Raw genomic sequence first — 19,848 nt, forward strand, 5'->3', positions numbered from 1 at the left:
CAAGTTAAGCCCTGTCTTGCAGGGCTCTTGATAGAACTCTCTGAGAAGCAGTGCAGAAGGAGAATCATTCCTGCAGTAAGAAGCTGGGGGCAAACAGTCTCAGGCTCAAGTCTCAGCTCTGCCACTGACCTTAGCCTGATTTATGTGACTTTTCTGAGCTTGTTTACCCATCTATAAAATGGGCACGGTAAGACCTATGTGCTGGGGTTGCTCTGGAGCTATTATTTAATTCATACATGTAAAATATATAACATCATATCTGGTGCACACAGTAGGTGCTTAGTAAATGCTGAGTTCCTCCCTGTGTACCTCTTAGCTTCACAGAACTATTAATACCTATCCTGAGGATATCTCCCTTTTTTGATTATCTATAGGTAGAGCCGGTACAGAATTTGCAGTTAGTGGAAAGAAAAGAGAAAATCAGTTTTATTTCTCAGGTTAATCTGACCTTAATACATTTTATCAAATATTAAAGCAATTAAAGTCTCCTGAAAATGTGACACAAATCCAGATGTTCTTTTGTAAGGAAAAACCACTGTGAACTTGTTTGGTAATTGATTTTTTAAAATGTTGAATATTATTTTTAAAAGCTTTGGCTTCTTTAAGAGGTTTTGGCAAGAATGAGCTCAAACTCCTGATGGAAAAGATGGCCCTGGGGAAGCCTTGCTATACAGCCCAAGGTGTATTCATCTCTATGAGGAATAGTCTTAGTGTGCCGGGAGATCAATACCAGGTGGAAGCAGACAGCTGCACAGAGCAGGTGAACCAGGGCCCTTAATCAAAGATGGAGGAAACCAAACCAGCACACACTAAAAGCAGTTTCTCACTAGCACCGAGAAACAGGCCAGTGGGAGCCCAGACTTGAGATGAGGGCGTTAAGAAGGGCATCAGAACTTCACCCTGATGAAGATTATAGACTGGGAGAAGGGAGAAGAGACCACTAGATGTGAATCCTCCTTATCTTTGTGACCTCAGGCAAGTTGCTTAACCTCTCTATATCTTCTTTCCTTCATTCGTAAAAAGGGGTGATGATGATAATGGTAGTACCAACTCAGAGGGTTTCTGTAGGGGCTAAGTGAGAAACTACAAGTGAAATACTTATCCCAGTGCATGGCACAAACAAAGTACTCTTTAAATGGTAGTTTTCATTACCAAGACAGTTAATTCTCACTCTCCAACAAACATCCTGGGAAAGACAGGAACAGGTGGTATATAATAACCGGGAACTAAGAAAAGTCCAATTAAGAATGGTTAGAGGCTTAGAGACAATTTGTACTTACATGAATTAAAACAAGATTCACACTATCATATGATGCTAATTATAAGAAGAAACTAGATGTTAATGTATAAGTTATAATACTACCAATTTATTTTTATCTTTTAGAAATGCTTGAATCCATGAGTCACAAACTTAGGTTCAAGTTCTGGCTCCATTGCCTTCTAAGTGCCCTTGAATAAATGGCTAAGGGTAAGGACTTAAAACATAAAGGGTATTGTTTTCTAGGGCTATACTTAACCAAATTCTCAGTTTGTTCATCTTAAAAATTGGAATATTAATAATAATGCCTACATCATAGAATTTGGGGGAAATTTATTGTGTTAGTGCATATACAGTGTCAGGCATTTTGGAAATATCAGGTTAATGAATTTATGGGTTGATAGATTAACCTGTCCCCTTGGATAGCAAAAGCTGGTTGCAAGAATTATGTGGTCTTCCATGCATGTTTGATCACCATGTATAGCTGTAATTTGAAAGTTTATGTGTCTTTCTATCTGTAGGGTTTTCCTTAATGTGAAGTTTTAGACCAGTAGCTCTTGACTGTGTAGGGTGTCTGATTTCCAGGTGTTTGGAGGTTGGGTGTTGATTATGTTGCCCAGTTCTGGTTAATCAGTATTAAAGTATTACAGATGTGTGCATACCCACATCCATATTCAAAAAGAATTTTCAGTTATAGCAACTTTCCTCTCGTAACGAATGTTACCTAACATTGCATAGAAAATAGCATGCTTTAAAGTGGCATGTTAGGCTGAGCTAGCTCATTGAAAGATGCTCAATAACTATTTGTTGAAGGAATGAATGAGTAAATGAATGAAAGATGAACCTGCCTTTCTGGGCAGTGAACAGAATTCCCTTAGATTTGATCTTTCTTAAGTGTAGCAGAATTTAGCTCCTTTAATCTGTTTGAAGATTTTGTATCATTTTGCCCTCATCATTGTCGTGCCTTGTGTCATCTTGAAAGTAACAGGCCTCAAGAAAGTAAGGAGGGAATAGGAAATAAGTGGGAACTGATGAGTTTATCCCAGGAAATTGAAATAATCGATGAGCTGTATGCTGGCCTGAGTCACTCACTTGGCTGTGACTGGAGGATAAGTGAATCTGTGATTTGACACACCTAGGAAAAGGCAGGAAACATTAGAACACATCATGGAGCTGAAATAAACTTTACAAAGAAATAACAGCGTAGGCTTGATGATTGCAGACTAATCTTTTGTCTCCCCTATCACTGTTCAGCTAAGGGTAAGGATTTAAAAAATAAAGGGTATTGTTTTCTAGGGCTATACTTAACTATATGCAAGAATTTATTTGACAGTGTACTACCAGCTTGTTCAGACATTATTTTGATGATTTATTCTCCTTAATGATAGATGCTGTTTTTATGGTGTTTGTTACTGGGCGTTTGTCAATTCTGCTGATTGTATTCTGTGCTTATAGACGTTGACTAAGGAGATGGTTGCTGTGGTGGGGACTGTCTATCAAAAGAAAAGAGCTCATAGAGATAAGAAGCATGAGTTGTATATAAAAGAAGTCACATTGCTTTTTATTGTTGAGTTTTGGTGTATTCATGGGGACCTGACAAGTAAGGTAGGGGTTTACGTTCCTTTGTTTACATGTAATATTTTTCTGGTAATGGGAAGAATGAAAGACTGCTGCTCTTTATTCATAGAGCATCAGGCAGTGCTTCCAAGCATGTGGGAATGTCCACCACTGGTAGTACGTGAGATGATTTTAGGTGATTTATGGATGTTTCTTGAGCTTCTCTTGCTGGTCACTGCTTGGCACAGTCCAGAAGACGATCTGTTTTCCCCGATGCCTGCTTCTGTTCGGCTGTCCACTCCTGCCCCACCCATTCACCGTGGGCCCTCCTTAATCCCACCCATTCCTCAGCTCTCTCTTCATTCCTACCTCTGGTCTCCTTCTTCTCCTTCTGGCATTCCTGCCTGGGCCTCACACTTTGCCCTGCCTTAGTTTCTTGGCCCCAGTATGTCTCCAGCCTCCCTGGCCCTCATGCCTATTCTCTGTCCCTTGTGTTCTTTCAAAGCACAGCTTTATGCTACCTGCTACAAGTATCCCCATTCTCTGGCATTTCTCTATTATTCTGTAACTCATTGCCCAGCTTCCATCCCTTCTTATGTCTGTGCTGGGCCACCTTTGCCCCGTAGATCCTGTGTCTCCAATCCTGGACCTGCCCCTACCTGTCTTCCTTGCCTCTAATCCTGAGTGCCTTTTCCTTTCAGCTATGATCTTCTTTTTTCTTTTTCTCCTACCTTTTTATGTCACCTTGCAGTCCACTAATTTCTTTTATAAAGAAGTATAAGTAAAAAAGAGTCAACTTAAAACAATATCAAGGAAACAACAGTGTAGGAGGTATGTGGATATGGTTAAAATAGCGACAGAAGTACAAAAATTACTGATGTTTGTCATTATGTCAACATCTCACATGTTGAACTTAAGTGATATGCTGAATTAGGCTGCTAATTTCTTGTAGATGCTTTTAAAAATTGACACATAATAATCGTACATATTTATGGGTACAAGTGATATTTTGTTACATGCATACAATATGTAATGATCAAATCAGGGTACTTAGGCTATCCATCACCTTGAACGTTTCTTATTTATGTTAGGAACATTTCAGATCTTCTCTTCTAGCTGTTATGAACTATACAATATAGTGTTGTTAATGATCGTCACCCCACTGTGCTATCAAACCCTAGAACTTACTCCTTCTGTCTATATGTTTGTACCCATTCACCAACCTATCATTGTACTGTTTACACCATAAGATGAACTTTTTTAGCTTCCACGTATGAGTGAGAACATGTAATATTTGTCTTTCTGTACCTGGCTTATTTCAGTTAACATAATAACCTTCAGTTCCATCTATGTTGCTGCAAATGACAGGATTTCCTTTTTATAGCTGAGTAGTATTCCATTGTGTATATATAACACATTTTCTTTATCTATTCACCCATTGATGGACACTTTGATTGATTCCATATCCTGGCTATTGTGAATAGTGCTGCAGTAAACATGAGGGTACAGGTATCCCTTGATATACTGATTGATCTCTTTTCTTTTGGATGAGTACCCAGTAGTGGGATTGCTGGATTGTATAGTAGTTCTATTTTTAGTTTTTATGAGAAACCTCCATACTGTTTTCCATAACAACTGTACTAATTTACATTCCCACCAGCAGTGTATAAGAGTTCCCTTTTCTCCACATCCTTGCCAGCATCTTTTATTTTTTGTCTGTTTGATAATAACCATTGTACTTGGGGTAAGATGATATCTCATTGTGGTTTTGATAGCATTTCCCTGGTGATTAATGATTTTGAGCATTAAAAAAATATACCTGTTGGCCATTTGTGTGTATTCTTTTGAGAAGAGCCTATTCGGGCCAGGTGTGGTGGCTCATGCCTGTAATCCCGGCACTTTGGGAGGCCAAAGCAGGCAGATCACCTGAGGTCAGAAGTTCGAGACCAGCCTGGCCAACATGGTAAAACCCCATCTCTACTAAAAATACAAAAATTAGCTGGGCATGGCAGTGCGCACCTGTAATCCCAGCTACTCAGGAGGCTGAGGCAGGAGAATCGCTTGAACTAGGGAGGCGGAGGTTTCAGTGAGCTGAGATTGTGCCACTGCACTCCAGCCTGGGCGATATAACGAGACTCAGTCTCCAAAAAAGAAAAAAAAAGAAAAAGTCTATTCAGATCATTTGCCCACTTTTTAATGGGATTATTTGGGTTGTTTTGTTTTGTTTTGTTTGCTGTTATGTGAATTCCTTGAATTCCTTGTATATTCTGGATATCAGTCCCATGTTGGATTAACAATTTGCAAATATTTTCTTCCATTCTACAGGTTGTCTCTTCACTCTGTTGATTGTTTCCCTTGCTGTGAAGAAGCTTTTTAGTTTCAACAAGGATGCCAGGAACATATATTGGGAAAAGGACATCCTTTTCAATAAATGGTGCTGGGAAAATGGGATATCTATATTCAGAAGAATGAAATTAGACCCCTATCTCTCACCTTATACAAAAATCAGCTCAAAATGGATTAAAGACTTACGTGTAAGACCAGAAACTATAAAATTACTGGAAGAAAACATAGGGAAACCCTTCAGGATATTAGTCTAGGCAAATATTTTATGGCTAAGACCTCAAAAGCACAAACAACAAAAACAAAAGTAGACAAATGAGATTATCTTCTTGATACTGTCCACATTCCTGTAGCTACCACAAAGTGTTTTGGATTCTGGACCAGAATCCAACTGTTTCTCATCTCTCAATGTATGCTAGAATCATCTGGGAGCTCTTAGAAAGCGTAATGTCCAGTTCCTCCGTTTCAACACCCCCACTTCCACCTCCAGCCAATTAAATTGGAATAGCTGGTAAGGGGGCTAAACACTGGCATTTTAAAGACTTCTGTAGGTGATTCTAATGGCAGCCAGAGTTGAGAGCTGCTTGTTGTCATCCTTTAACATGGATGTCAGAGAGTAAGGGCAAAAAGAACTCTGTTGCAAAATAACAAAATGAACGAAAAACAAGTCACTACATGGGAATAGTAAACATAGGAGTACACATAGGACTATGCTAAGGAACAAACTGTATAAGAACGCAATCTTTTGGATACACCTCATGCAACTGTCTTTACAAACTTCAACCATTTTCAATGACTTCCTAGATGAACCTTGACTTTCCTTCATAGTCCCAGAAAAGCAATTTACCTGTGTCCCAGGAGGTTGTTTGGCCCCAGCTTGCTTTGGGTTTATTGCTCTCAGTTCAGGCTGCTGAGGGGTTTGGAGGTAGGGATGGTGGTGTGTCACTGTAGATGTCAAAAACCTTTCCTTCCTTGGTTAGTATAACTCATACTAGGAAGGCATTAGGTGGGCATTGTCTGTATTCTGCTAGAATTAGAGAAAGAAAAATCGTTTTCTCCCTTCAGGATAAATGGGAGGTAAGGAGAATAACTGTTTTCGAGCCTTCATGGTGTTGGGCTCTACTTTGACCAGGAATCTACTTGGGTTTGTCACTAAAGTTCACCTCTCCCTGACTGGCCATTCTTTGTTGTCTCAACCTTCAAATCTCCCAAACATTCCAAGTCAAGGATTGATTCTGCTCAGGTGCAAGAAGTCAAGAGGCAGCTGGACCTCGTGGTCTTGGTTGTCAGGGCACCCTGATCTTTGTGCTTTCCTTTTCCTCATTCTCATCCTCACCATGCCTGCAGCCTTTTTCTGGCTCCTTGTCTTCTATGTCTGACAGATACCCTGTCTTTGACTTGCTCAGTCATTGGCTTGCCTGCTGCTCAGCTATCTGCACAGCTCTGGCCCCTAACCAGGTCACACTCAGTATCTGTGCTTAGGCCATCTGCTTGTAACTGGTCCCTAGCCTGCCACGGACTCTGGATACCCATCGTGGTCTGGCTTACCCTGTTCTTGTTAACTATTGCATATGTGTGCCCAGCATGATGTGTGGGTTCTTTGTGCCAACCTTTATGACTTGTTCCTTTTTTTTTTTATATTCAGTGGGAAAAAGAAGAGACAAGCACACAGCATGTGTATGAAAAGCACATTGGGTGATTCTGCTGTGCTAGGGTTTTTCTAATTAGAGGAGTTTATGTTTTAATCACCTTCTCATTTGAGCCGAATATTCAGGTAATACATAAAGAAGTTACTTTAAATTGGCTTTTATAGTCATCTACATATATATACCTATTAGAGTTATTTAATTGGCTTTTGGCACAAGATCACTTTACTAAAGGGACCAGGCCTCTTGTCTAATGAAGAGTTTGAACACACACCCGCTTGAAACACCATCACAGAACAATTTCCTGTTGTTCTATACCAGAGCCTTACCAGCAGCCTTCATATTTTCTTGTGCTTTCTCTTGAAATGCCCCAAACCTCCTCTTCTTTTAGTTAATCCATATTCTTTCCCCTCCAAACCTCTTAGCCCTGATGTCCTCCAGAAAAATATCCCCTGACTATACCTGGTTCCGTTCAGAGACTCATGGTCACTAGGTGCATGGCTAGTGTTCTGTAATTCACAATGTGCTCCTGTGGGTAGTAATAATACATACCTCAGGAGGTTGTTGTGAGCCTTGAAGGAGCTAATATGTGTGACCCGTGTTTGGTACCAGTAAGTACTCAGTAAGTATGTGCTTGTTTTCTGAATTTTTGCAGCTTTAGGAATCTTAGTTTCTTGTCAGGGATAATTTCCCTCCATTAAGAGTGGAGTTTCCCTGAGGGCAAGCCCTTGTCCTCACTATCCTTTGTATTTTCACCTAGATACCTAATTCAAAATTATATCCTAATAGGAAACCTAATAAATAACTTTGGCTAACAGAGTATCTGAACTCTCCAGGGAACCGTTGATTATCACAGCATTGTTAAGGAGGAAAAAGATAAATGTAATTATTTGATAATTGTAAATATCTTACCCCTTTGTTTCTCATTATGCCTTTCTGAGATAGATCATATCACTCCCCATTTCACAGACAGGAAACAGGCTCGTAGAGATTAAGTGCTTGGTTAAAGTCAGAGAGCTGCTAAGGGAAAAGTCAAGGTCCAGGACCCCAGACTCCTGTCTAGGATGGGTTGCCCCCTCTACCTGCTGCCATACAAATGGGAAGAGCTCCATCTGTCTGTCTCTCCAGCATGCATGTTAAACTGGGAGTCCAGCCACCTTCCCTGTCAGCAGGTAGCAGAGCATACCATTGGGATGTCTTGTCTGTGGTGTGAACTACCCAGGCAAGATGTATCTAGGCCAAGTCCTAAGGGAAGGACACTGATAGCTGCTTTGTGAGGTCCCGGTGTGGTGTTTCCATCCAGTGGGGTGGAGATTACTGTGATGTGAGAACAGTAAAGCAGCACTTGCCCAGATATGGCATGTCCTCCCAGGGCCTGTTCTGTGGTGGCATACTCAGTGGTTGCTGAGAACCAAGGGGCAGTGGGACAGCTGTGTCCCTGGATATTCAGAAGGCTAGTTGGATCCCCAGTATAAGTGATGGGTTTGCTCTTCACCTTGTGGACAGAGGTGGCTTGTTATCAAAGAAAACACCAAAGCAATTAGTATCGTTGTTGTTATTATTAGCAGTAGTAATAGACTCTACTAAGGGTCCAGGTAGAGCAGGGAGTGATTAGGGTTAGGTGTAAGCTCGCTGCCCTTAGGGAGCTTACAATTCAAACTCCTGAAAGATCAAGAATCAACAGTAAGGCTGGGCGCAGTGACTCATACCTGTAATCCTAGCACTTTGGGAGGCCGAGGTGGACAGATTGCCTGAGCTCAGGAGTTGGAGACCAGCTTGGGCAACATGGTAAAACCCCGTCTCTACTAAAATACAAAAAATTAGCCGGGTGTGATGGCATGCAACTATAGTCCCAGCTACTCAGGAGGCTGAGGCAGGAGAATTGCTTGAACCTGAGAGGTGGAGGTTGCAGTGAGCTGAGTTCATGCTACTGCACTCTAGCCTGGGTGGCAGAGCGAGACTCCATCTCCAAGAAAAGAGAGAGAAAAAAAAGAATCAACAGTAACATCTCTGCATCTCTGTTGGCCCTCTTTCAAGTGATGGATTACTTATAAGGTGGAGCTCTTCTAGCTCTAATGTTTCATGGTTCTGTGTGGACAATACCTACAAAATATTTACCTATAATACCTGTAATATGTCTTTGTGATGCCACAGGCACTGTTTCATGTTAAGTTGCTAGATGAGTGCTATGAATTTATAAGAGAGAAATAATTGGGTCTAAATGAAGGAAGAAATGTTCATTTATTCAACAAATGTCTTCTAAGGACCTACTATGTGCTTTGCTCTACCCAAGGCTCTAGGAATACAATGCTAAAGAAGACAGTGTTCTTGTCTTTGTGAAGTGTTATAGTTTAATGGCGGAAGTAGACAATAACAAATAACACAATAGATAATGCAATGACAGGATAAAAAGGAGAGAACAGGGTTAAACTTTAGTAGCCCTGAATTATGAGGATGGAAATCAGCAAATACAGGGTGTGCTTGGGGAATGAAGACTAAATCAGACTGCCTGGAGCATCTGTGTGATAAGAGTTAAGGTTGGAGGGACAGATTGGGGCTACCTTGTGAAGATTCTTGCATTGGCATGTTGGGTTAAGGGCAAATGGTTCCAGAGTTGTGGCATTCCATTAGAAAAGGTATTGAGCAGTACCAATGTACCAGCCAGTAGACTAAGTACTACTGGGTTCATATGGTTTAAGGAGAGACTCAGATGTGTAAAAAGGACCTTACGACAAAACTGGTAAGTGCAATTACCTAGGCTTGCATAGGATCACAGAGGACAGAACAACTAATTGCCTAGAGGGGTTGGAGAAGTAAGTCTTCTCGGAATATCTGATAGTTTAGCTTGGGGTGCAGGATTAATAGGAGTTTGTTTGGTGGAGAAGGTGGGGCCAAACATTCTAGTCAGTAAAGCATGGGCAGAAGCACAAAGTGGGTTGAAGGGGATGGATAGCTAAAGAAGAGGGGGCAGGTCAGTGTATCAGGAAGGTAAGGCACACAAGAGGGAGCAAGGGTCATGGGGAACTTCTGAGCATAAGAGCCTGGTGCTGGTCATGTTCTTTAAAGATGAATCTGAACGCATAAAGACAACTGGAGAAAAAGCAAATGGATGTGAAGGAAGCATTGGCCTATGGAGAGGAAGGAAGAGAAGGATGTACGAGATAACGTCAGAGAAAGTAACAGGGATTTCTTACTCTTCATATTAAAGGGTCATTGAAGCTTTCATGCTTAGGTTTGACTTGAGGAGTGGCAACTGTTTCACTAAAAGTCTGAAAAGATGAGTAGGACTTGGGGTGTTGGTAAAGGGATTTAGAAACTTTGAGTTTTAGATGATTACAAGATGCCTGATTTGTTCATGCATTAAAGTAGGTTTGTGTTTCTAGGGGGAAGTCAGGGTAGGAGATGAATATTTTGAGTCATTTGCCAAGAAGTGATGGTGAAACTGGTATTAGCTCAAGGAAGACAGCATAGAGAAAAGTAAGAGTAGTGTAGACTGTTTTTCGAAAGTATTGACAAAGGGAGACAGGATAAGAGAGATACGAAGAGTATTCCTTAAGGGTAGGAGGAGAGCCAGGACATAATAATTTTGTGGGAATAGAGGAGAAGGAGAGTTAGGGAGCTCCATGTGCAGGGAGAGGAGGCAATGTTGAGGGCTTTGGTGACAGAAGGCATTGGTGACTACTTACAGCATTGTTTCAGCACCTCAATGAGAAGAAACCAGATTGCAGTGGGAGGAGGTGGTGAAGATGAGGCAGCAGCAAGCACATATTGTTTGTTTGAGAAATATGTCAGAAAATGAAAGGTAAAAATAGAATGGTGGTTGGTGGGACATTAGGGTCAAGTGATGAGTTTGTTAAAGGAGGAAGGCCTGAATGTGTTTGAGGCTGGGGGAAGGGACCAGTGACAGAAGTTTAAAGATGACAAACAGAAATGAATTTATTTATCCATTCAATAAATATTCATTGAGCACTGACAATATTCCAGGGACAGTGCTATTTGCTAGGAATATAACATGAATAAGGCATGAAATCTTCATGGAGTTTACATTCTAGTGAGTAAGGCAGACAATACACAAGTCAAAGCAACAGTTGAATTTGTAATAACAGCTTGTGATAAGTGCTCTAAAGTGAAGCAGTGGCCTGGAGGAGGTAGGAATGGATTGAATAAAGAGTGCAGATGGAAGTGGTAGACTGGAGGAGGGGGAACACTTCCTCTGTTGTAAGGAAGGAAGAAAGAGTGCTTAGAAAGTGATTTTTAAGTAGAAAAAATGAAAAATGAGGAAATGCAGTTCAGATGGTCCTGATATTCTTAAAAAAGAACAGGCAGTGTCATGAGCTCAGACTGGAGAGGTGGGATAGTTCAAGACCTTGCATAGGTGCTTACTGCTTCTTTCAAACCTCCCATGACCCTGTGATGTTGTGGGAGGGTGTTATTCTCATTGTATACATGAGATAACTGAGGGGACTGAGAGAGGACCCATGACTGAAAAGTATAGGAGCAAGGGAGAGGAGCCTCACCTGGATACTCTTATCATCGAACTCACCTCCAAGGGCCAGCTCAGAGGGTACTGTCAGTGCAATCAAGACATCAGTTCCTCCTCCCTTCTCCTATATAAGGCCTTGTGCTGGGCCTTGGAGAAGACTGTGGAGAGGAGATGACACCTGTACGTGGAAAATAAGAAAGATGAAGTTGGAAGAGATGAGATGAGGAAACTGAGGCTCAAAGAAATGATTTTACTCCCCAAAGTCATACAATTATCGGCTGAGCCTGGATGTGAAGCCAGAATAAAAAACTCCAAGTTGAGACCTCTTTCCATTATATTCCCCGATATATACCCCTTTACTGTGCTCAGTAGCCTTGATGTAGTCATTGTATGTGGACAGAATGGAGAATTCATGTGTTTGAGGGTTATCTGGTTTGGGTTCAGCTTTTAAAGACTCCAGGCAAAATTTCTAAGAAGCTCCAAAAGCAGGATTGTATTTCTCTATCCTTCCTTGTTATCATTATGAAAAATAAGCTGAGTGGGGTTGCAAGTGGCACTTCTTGGTTCTCCTGGGCTGTTGCAGAATTGTACTCTAAAGAACCCAGAGGAGTATCTTCCTTATAAACCCAGGATAGGAGGAATAATTGGCATGGGGCTTTTAATCTACTTTCATGCTAAATGAAATCTGTTAGATGGGATAATGAGCTCCATATTTTATAGACTATTTTAAGCTTGTCTCAAAATAAAGTACAGGGCTAGGGGTGGAGGAAGGACGTTAAGTCTTAGAGACAAAATGCCATGGCTTACTCATCAGTGTTTTCATTTTAATGATCCCAACCCCAGTACAAGTCCCTCAGTGATACTGTAATGGAAACCACATTTTTTTTTTTTCCTGTTGGAAGTTTCAGGATGAACACAGCCAAATGCTTCAAGACATAATTAAGACTACAATCTCCCATCCTCGGTAATATACAGACCTTTCACCCAGGGGGCTCAGCTAGAGACAATGTGGTTGGAAAGCAGTTGAAATTATAGAGACTTTTTTCCCACCAATCTGGCCCCCCAGAGCTTCTTTTCTAGGCCTTGTCCTCCCTGTCCTTAACTCCCTTCTCCTTAACTGCTGCCTCATGCCTGGGAAGGAATAAATAAGTAAGAATCCTGGTGTTGACTCTTTCCCTGCCATAGGGAGAGAATCCCAGACAAATGCCGCTGTGTCTGGAGGAGGCTGGACTGCGCTGGCAGAGGCAGCACATACATAGCAGGAAGGGCAGCCAAGAGAGCTTGCCAACAGATGTGGGGTGCTGGGAGGGAGGAGGTGGACAGTGTCATCATTAGGTATGGAAGGAGGTAGGGAATGTTCTGTACATTACAGGCTGGAAAATCCAGCTCATAGGAAGGTCTTGAGGACTTAAGAGAGCAAGACAGCTCCTTCTGTGTTTGGACAGAATGGGTCTCCTTTGCTTTGGCAAGCTTTCTGAACCTGCATAGATCAGAGTTAACAAACTTGGCATGACCAATCTGATTATGTGGCTTCTCCGCCCCTCACTCTGTTAACCACATCTTGAACACCTGGAATATATAAGATAATGGGAGCCCATAGTACATATATGCGTATACTGTCTATTTGGCCAATTGCAGTCCAGTCTTATCCTTGCAGGGAAGGCTCCAGTTAGCACAAGGAACAAAGGAAGGATTAGGATATTTGCCCCTTGCTACCTTGGTTCCATACTCTGCCCTGGGGGTAGTGGTTCTGGGATAGCCGAGGATAAGACCCAACTGGGCACTCTGCTTGGCTCCTTAGAGATCATATCACTGGTACATTTCTCTTCTCACTAGTCCAGCCACCAAAAGGCAGATAGTCATGTTAATATCTCCTCCAGGAAAATGTATTAATTAGTATATTCTTGACTCATTTAACTAGTGACTAAATACTTTTCTGAGTCTCAGTTTCTTTATTCAGAGAATTAGGATAATATCTATCTGTGGTAGTCATTAGTACCATTCATTAAGTACTTCTAGCTGCCTACATGTTTGGGCACACAATTAGATTGTACTTTGCTACATCTTTGGTCATGTGACCTGCTTTGGCCAATGAAACGTGAGCAGAAGTCAAGTATTTCATTTCCAAGTGGAAGCTTTAAAAGCCAATATACTGTTTACTTCCTTCCATTGTTTAATTGATTGTAGCTCTGTTGGGATAAATCCGTCATCAGCCTGGGACTGTGAGTGACTATGATAATCACAGCTCTCTGCTGAACCAAGTTGAACATGTAGTATAAGCAAATATTAATCTTATTTTCTGTGAAGTTACTATGATTTGGGGGGTGGTTTGTATCTGTGGCTTACGTAGCCTGCTTGGCTGATAATATACTACCTCATAAGGCTTTGCAGGGGATTACACAAAATGCGTATGTACATGTAGTCAGCACTCAATAATTGGTGGCTACTTTATTCTCACCATGAATATAATTTGGGATGCTTTTGGCTTCAGGTAATTCAACCCAAACTCAAAATGCATAAGCAATAAATGCATTTCTCCTCTTGCCTTCACTTCTCCTCCTGCTTCTCCTTCTCTTGCTTCTCTTAACAAGAAGTTTAGAATTTGGGCAATTAAATTAGAGGCTCAGCATCATCACTAGCTTCTTTCTTATTTAGTCTGCCTAGGTTCATTAGACTTCTTAAATCTATAAAATGTTGTAGTTCATCATTTTGGGAAGATTGTCAGTTATTATCTCTGTTCTTTTTCTTCTTTCCATTTGAGAGCTCAACTGATTGTATGTTGCAATTTCTCATTGTATAGTCTATATTTCTTATTATTTTAGATATTTTATCTCCCTTTGATGCATTCTAGATAATTTCCTCTGACATATCCTCCAGTTTATTCTCTTTTTAGCTGTGTCTAATCTGCAATTAAATGTGTTCACTGACTTCTTAATTTCAATTATTGTATTTTTAGTGCTAAAATCCCTATTTATTTCCCAAATCACCTTTCTTTTAGTTTCCAATTTTATGAAAAATACTTTCAAGCTTATCTTTTGTTTCTTTGAGCATTGAGCATAGTAAGCCTATTTGTTTTATAGTTTTTTGTTTGATAATTCTATTATCTAAAGTCTTTGTGGGTCAATTTTTTTTTCCTGGCTTTATTGAGATAAAATGGACAAATAAAAATGGAATATATTTACCATGTACCACATGATACTTTGATATATATATGACATATATATATCATACTTTGATATATATATCATGTGGTACATGGTAAATATATTCCATTTTTATGTATGTATATATTTCATATATACATGCGCACACACACACACACACACACACACATTGTGAAATGATTACCACAAATGTGGGTCTCCTTCTGTATTCTGCTATTCCTGATGATCCTTCTTCATGGTATACTTTTTCGTTGTGTTTTTTATCTTTGTATCTTGATCACTGGCTTTGAAGCCAAGAATGATAACATTCTTCTGCAATGATTTTTATTTTCTTTTGACAGCCCCTGGGATACCACCAGTCCAGTTCTACCTTAACACAGCGCTTAAGATTCCTTCGACCTAGGTTGCAGGCAACTGGGTTTCAGGTTTGCATTAACAGCTAGTTTATTCTAGGCTACGTTTATCTTGAGGGTGAAGCTTCCCCTCTGAGAGGAAGCCTAGCTTGGAGTGGATGTTGTTTATCAAAGTCTTCTGGGGCAGAGGCCCTGGATGTTGCTTTCTGCTTTCCTACTCCTCCTGGTTGCCAAAAGCACAGCTTAGTTTTGCTACTAAACTAAATACTGTTGTTTCTTGCAGATTGGCAAATGCTCTCAAGGCAAAAGCTTTTTTTGTGTGTTTTGGGCCTTCCTCTTTGGATTTTAAACTTCTCCTAGGTTTCGACCTAGAAATTCTTTATCTTGTTAGCTCTTTAATGCTTTTGAGAAAATAAAAACAAATATAAATGATTGTCCTCAGTAGGAAGGTTGGTTGTAATCACCTAGCCTGCCACTACAAGAAAAGACCATCTTAGAACCCCAATACCTTACATCTTTCCATTCTACCATCCTGATAGACCCAAGATGGCTGCCGTAACTGCATATGTTACATGCAGAACTGATAACAACTGAAAGAGCCTGTTTCTTCATGCATGTATTTAAAAGCAAGAAAACCTTTCCCAGATGTCCTCCAGGAGATGTTTCCTTATGTCTCAAAGGCCATTATTTTGCCACCAGTTCCAAAACAAGTCACTGGAAGGGGATGCAATTTCTGTGATTGGTGTAGTGTAATCAGCATTTACCCTGTGGGACTGAAGTTGTCTTTGCGTCCCCTGAAGCACATGGATGCTTGATTTCTGAACAAAATGTGAGTCTGTAAGCAAGGAAGAAGGGGGCTAATGGCCACTGGGTAGGCAACCAACTGTGTCTATCACAGTCTGTGCTCAGGATTAAAGATTAAGAAGCATAGTCATGGTTCTTGTTCTACTTTGAGACCTACGTGCTCTGAATGATGCAAGAAACTACAGAGCCAAACGTAATACAGAAAGGATTCAGAAATATAGGGGGCATGTTCATTGAAAACGCACTTTGTAACTTAAAAACTGGAAAAATTTGGGATACTCTGTGATCAAAATATAATAAATTTATTTAATCAAAAATATTAAAAAGATATATAGCAGGAAGAATGGCTTTATTGGAAATTCACTCCCCAAACTTAAATCACATTACAAATTACTTCTATAAATGCATATTGTACAAAATAGGAATAGATCTGATGCAGTCATGATTCCACTGAATGAGCTGGGTCCTTCCAAGTGCTCCTGGTAGAGGTGAGCTGCAGTTTGCGGAAGAAAGAAAACATCAAGGCTTAAAAATCCTGGCCGGGCATGGTGGCACATGCCTGTAATCTCAGCATTTGGGAGGCTGAGGCAGGCAGATCATTTGAGGTCAGGAGTTCGAGGCCAGACTGGCCAACATGGTGAAACCTTGTCTCTACTAAAAACACAAAAATTAGTCAGGTGCAGTGGTGCACACCTGTAGTCCCAGCTACTTGAGAGGCTGAGGCATGAGAATTGCTTGAACCCGGGAGGTGGAGACTGCAGTGAGCCTAGATCATGCCACTGCACTCTAGCCTGGGCTGCAGAGTGAGACTCTGTCTCACAAAAAAAAAAAAAAAAAAAAAAAAAAAATCCTCCAAAACCTTGGAAACATGAGCATCCTTTCCCTAGCAGGGCTAGAAGGTTTTTCTTGATCTAATATACCTGCCTTTGTTACCTCGGAGCAGGAGACCACAGAAGGTGAGGTATGAAGGTACAAAGATAATCTTTTCCAAGTTCTGGCTTGCTCCCAGAAGTTCAGAAACCAGATCCTCCTGTTTGGACAAGAGGCCTCAGAGAGAGATAGGAATTTATCCTGCCTGTCCCCAACGGCACCACCGGAGTATCTGATGAGTAGAGGTCTAATTCCTGAACACTAGCCTTCCACAGGTTTGGGGTCCATCTTTCCTCCTTCTGTTTTCCATATCCTATACCTATGGCTTGATCTCATCTTAGAAGTCCCCCTTCCTAGTTTGTCATTTGCCACAGGTTGCTAGCTCTTGAAAGTCCCTCAAAGAAGATACCCAAAGGAAGTGTGCCAAGCAGGTTTAAAGTAGGCATGGGGTGATATTTTTGGTCATGAGCAGCTGAGTACAGCTGGGTTTTGGGGGAGGGTGGGGACAAGTAGGGTAAAAGTGAATTGAAAGTGTATCTACATGTACTTGTAGATATATTTTCATGTATTACATGTCTCCTTTGATTACCTCCATGCCGTTTCATTCTTCAATCCCACCAGTTAAAGCTATTGATTTATGTACCAGGCTCCTTTAAAAAAAACAAAGGAAAAAAGTTAATAAATTCGGATGTGTCAAGCCCAGTGACGAGGTTTGTTTAGCTGATTGGCTTGCTTTTCAGGCAGTATGCTGAGTAGTTAAGTGGGAGGAGACTTTGAAATAAAAAAGGCCTGGTTTAGCTCGTGGCTCCACCACTTACTATTGTGTGACACTGGGCATGTCACAGCCTCTCTAGGCCTTGGTTTCCTCATCTGTAAGATGCCAATAATATCCTATGTTTACCTTATAATGTTATTGTAGGATTAGGTGATGTTACGCATGTTAGAGGCTCAATAAGTGTTAGTTATTAATTCTTAACCTGTTAACTATTAAATCTAACTTTTGGATGAGATGGGGATGGTGGAGTGGTTATAAGGTGCTCTGGGGACTGAAGGCTTGGGAAGGCAGGTTTTGAAAGGGTACGGAGATAGAATATGCATGTGAGGATCTGGGCTTTGAAAGAGGATAATCAAAAGTTGAATTGGAAGAGAGTCGACAACTAACTTCCATTTCTCATGAAGTGTGGCCCAAGGCCCTGGGGGAAACTTCAGCTTCAGGCTGTACCTGTGTATCTGCTTGTGACTGGGATATGTTTCCTGCAGGAGTGAAGCCATTGGTAGTTTCTTTTAAGGCCCCGCCTCCTCACCTTGAGACTACTGGCCAGGTGGCTGAGCTGGGCTGCCTCAGAGGGGGCAGGTGCCCTGCTATCTCCTGCTGGCTCAGCCTGCGAGGCTCAAGGTACATCCTGCCTCACTGGAGTTCCTTCTCCTAAGATTAAGGGCTTGAGTGGCCCAGCCCAGAATAATAAATACATGAATTGGCAGGCATTAGAAGGCTTCACCATCGATAAATCATCATATTCTGGGCAGTATCTGCTGAAACCCGTTTTTATCAACCACTTCAAGAGAGAAGGATCCTAGGGCCATGGTGAATATCTGTCTCAACCCAGAGGAAGGAGGTGAGGCAGCAGGGTCTTTGGTAGTGCTGGAAGAGTAGAGAGTAGGCCCTGGGTAGAAATATTTTTAAAAGGAGAAAGGTAAGAGAAAGGGTTAAAAGGCAGCCTTTTGTCACCATCTCAGGCAGCTGGATGAGGGACCAGGCTTGAGGGAGCAGGTTGGAAGAACAGTTATGTCAGAGGTAGAAGTGTAGCTTCAGTCTTCAAAGTGGCCATTATCAGCATTTGGATATGTTCTGGCCATTTCATCAGAGAGGCAAGCACCCCTTGGTACCTGTTTGTTTGTATGATGGATTTGGATGGGAGGAAGGGAGAAATGGGATTTGGGGATACCATGAGCTCTTTTTCCCAGGGGTTCTTCTTTAGCCAATGCCGTGTTCTCACGTCTGAGCCCTGAGGAGAGGAACCCTGTGCAAAAGTTGAAGGAGCTGTCTGCTGTTTTCATGAGGGCTCTGTGTGACGTATGGGGACAGATGATGCTGATCTTGTGAACACAGTTGGGAAGATGGACTTAGCTTCCATCAGGGCTTGATCCTGGCATAGTGAAGACTCCGGGAACTCAGGCTACTTGGCACTTGGAATATTGGGGATTTAAGAACCCTGGAGCCAGCACTCTGGATCCGATGCTGGTGTCCTCACAGAGAGCACCCCAGGCATCCTGCAGCAACAGTGGGCAGCCAGAGCATCAGAGGAAGGACATGGCAGGTACAGCTGACAATGCCCTGTGAGCAGGAATGAGTATGGGGAGATGTGAGTGGGGCTCCTGGACATAATGAGATGAAACTTTTCAGGGGCTGAGGTGCAACATGAAGAAGATCAGGCCAAAGCCAGTGGAATTTGAATTGCCTGTGTTAATGGTGACGTCTTGTCTGGGGAAGGCTAGGAAACTCAAGTCACAGAAGAAACTTCCTGTCAGTGAGCTAGTATTCCCCAATTTAACAAATATGTATTGAATGCCTACCCTGTGCAGGCACTATTATGAGTGTGAACAAGACAGGAAGAATCTTTGTCTTCATGAGAATGACAATGAAGGGAAGACATTACCCAGTTAGAAAGTGCCATGGGAGCAGAGAAAAGGAGAAGGAGAATTTCAGCTGTGGACTTGATCTTGAAAGGGCCTTAAAGGATGGGTAAAAGTTGGGCTTGTGGAGATAGAGGAGGCCTAGAGAAGAAGGGAGAATTTGGGAAATAGTCTTTATGTGGTGGATGTGTGTTTATACACATTGTGAATGTTTATGAAGGAGATTAGGAATATTGAGAAAGAAAGCTGGAAAGGTTGGTTGGGTGGGCTTTAGGTCCCATGCTAGGATTTTATTCAGTAGTCTATGGGCAGCCATTGGGAGATTTTGAGCAAGAAAAGTAATTTGATCAATCATTTCCTGCCTTTGGCTGAGGTCACTTAGCAGCGCTGGTGTTAGGCAGGGCTGCAGGCCATGATTGTTTCAATATGTTCTCTTCCTGGCCTTCTCACGGGAGCAGTCGTAATTTTATTTTTACCCACTTCTCTGTTTTGGGCGTGCGTCAGATTAGCAGCTAGCTCTATGCCTCCAGTTGAAAGAGAGCTTCTGTTCAAAGTGCTGTATGGGTGGAGTCTTTCCGCCACTGTCTGAGCTCTGCTGCCCCTCCTGGGTGTTGACCTTGGCTGTAGAGGGTGTGTCCCTTGATTTAAAGCTGTTTGTTCCCCCTTCTTTTTCAGCTTCACCCTGGTACTTCTGAATGACCAGGGTTCCTGCAGGGAGGTCGAGCAAAGGCAGCTT

At 41.7% G+C, this 19,848-nt stretch overlaps 1 protein-coding gene across 25 annotated transcripts in view; it reads left to right on the plus strand.

Annotated features, from left to right (window-relative positions):
* KALRN (kalirin RhoGEF kinase) overlaps window positions 1-19,848 on the plus strand; it is a 700,623-nt gene that overhangs the window by 64,153 nt on the left and 616,622 nt on the right. The gene's annotated exons all lie outside the window — the stretch shown is intronic.

The sequence above is a fragment of the Pongo pygmaeus genome, chromosome 2 (assembly GCF_028885625.2).
Source record: "Pongo pygmaeus isolate AG05252 chromosome 2, NHGRI_mPonPyg2-v2.0_pri, whole genome shotgun sequence".
NCBI lineage: Eukaryota > Metazoa > Chordata > Mammalia > Primates > Hominidae > Pongo > Pongo pygmaeus.